The sequence below is a fragment of the Etheostoma spectabile genome, chromosome 15 (assembly GCF_008692095.1).
Source record: "Etheostoma spectabile isolate EspeVRDwgs_2016 chromosome 15, UIUC_Espe_1.0, whole genome shotgun sequence".
NCBI lineage: Eukaryota > Metazoa > Chordata > Actinopteri > Perciformes > Percidae > Etheostoma > Etheostoma spectabile.
In genome coordinates, this window is record NC_045747.1 from 4,390,758 (window position 1) to 4,392,370 (window position 1,613).

At 39.6% G+C, this 1,613-nt stretch overlaps 1 protein-coding gene across 1 annotated transcript in view; it reads right to left on the minus strand.

Annotated features, from left to right (window-relative positions):
• grin2aa (glutamate receptor, ionotropic, N-methyl D-aspartate 2A, a) overlaps positions 1 to 1,613 on the minus strand; it is a 165,838-nt gene that overhangs the window by 29,350 nt on the left and 134,875 nt on the right. The window lies entirely within an intron of this gene.

Here is a 1,613-nt window from a genome sequence, read left to right on the forward strand (position 1 = left end):
CACACACACACACACACACACACACACACACACACACACACACACGAGTGTGCATCAACTTTCTGCCACCTGGGACTCTCATTTAACTTTTAGATGTGTGCTAATTAGGAGAAGATAACCTCGTCCTTTAGTTTAAAAGCAACCTGGACACAAACTTGATGGAAAGAGAGAGAAAAAAAAAAAAACACATCCGGTCGTGACTCTGCAGTTCCCTTCAGAGCTGAAACTCAGTCACTTTGGAGGAATTCTGTTGTGTCGAAAAAAACATAAGCCAATTCTTGCCCCAAGTGCAAACGCCTGCGTTACCCTCCCTAGTAGCCATCGATCTGTCAAACGAATGTCACCCCGAGTCGAGTGGCATCAGTGGAAGTTTTTGGCACGGGCGAAGCGGGTAACTCCCCCACTGCCCCCTCCCCTTTCCCCTTCTCACACAGCTTCTCTGTGCACGGTACCTTGTCAGCAAGCAGCGGTGTCAATTTGCCAGTTCCCCACATGGAGAAATGATAGATAATACAGTAGAAAAAATGCTTCAAGGATGCTTTTTTTAAGTGCTTGTGTCGTCCCTCATGTGACATGAAAAAATGCCGACCCGGGTGGCTGTCCGCTTCGCCCGTGTCAAAAACCGCCACTGGATCTGTATTTGTGATTTCATAGGCTACATTCATATCTGAAAAATATGGTATGGATATTCATTCAACATAACTCATAACTGGTAAATAACACCTAAAAGTATCTTATATGGACATTTAGAACCTAACCTAACCTGGCACTGCCTCCGTTTTGGTGTCTGCTGTGGTGCGCAGAAAAATATAGACTCTTTTAGGAAAAGTCAGGTACCAGCAGGATTGTATTTTTTTCTTCAGCAAAGTTATCACACATATAAATTTCAAAATGGTCAAAATGATCGTCATGGCTGTTCTATTGCTAAGAGAATTGCAATTACAACAGGAAACACACTTTTTAAGTGACACAATCTCCACCTCCAACATGTTCAAAAGACAATGAACACAATTCTGCAGAAAATATGACAATATAAGTTATCAGAACTTAAAATATATCTTAGAGATGTTCCAATACCGATACCAGTATTGTCATAGCCTCCGATACTGCCTAAAACGCTGGTATCGGTATTGGGAAGTACTGGAGTTTATGCAGCGATCTGATACCACGTAATAAAGCCCTAAAGAAAATCTACAATAAAGTAGTTTATCTATGTTTTTTTTCCGTTATAACTGACAGTCAAAAAGTTTTGTGGCATTCATTGTTTGTTCATGTTTCACAAAGAGTTTAACCTAAGCCCGACTGTGCGACAAAGATAGAAATCATATCCCATCCATACAAGGATAGTAGTACACAGTTGTTAAAACAGTATATATAAACATATATATATATATATATATATATATATATATATATATATATATATGATATAATATATGACACACTGGTATCAGATCAGTACTAATACGCCGATACGCAAGTTCATGTATCAGAATCAGTATCGAGATGCAAAAAACGGCATCGGACCATCTCTAATAGTGTAGTAATTCAATAATTTTTTTGTGTTTTTGTGTGTGTGTGTGTGTGTGTGTGTGTGTGTTTGCGGGGGGGGG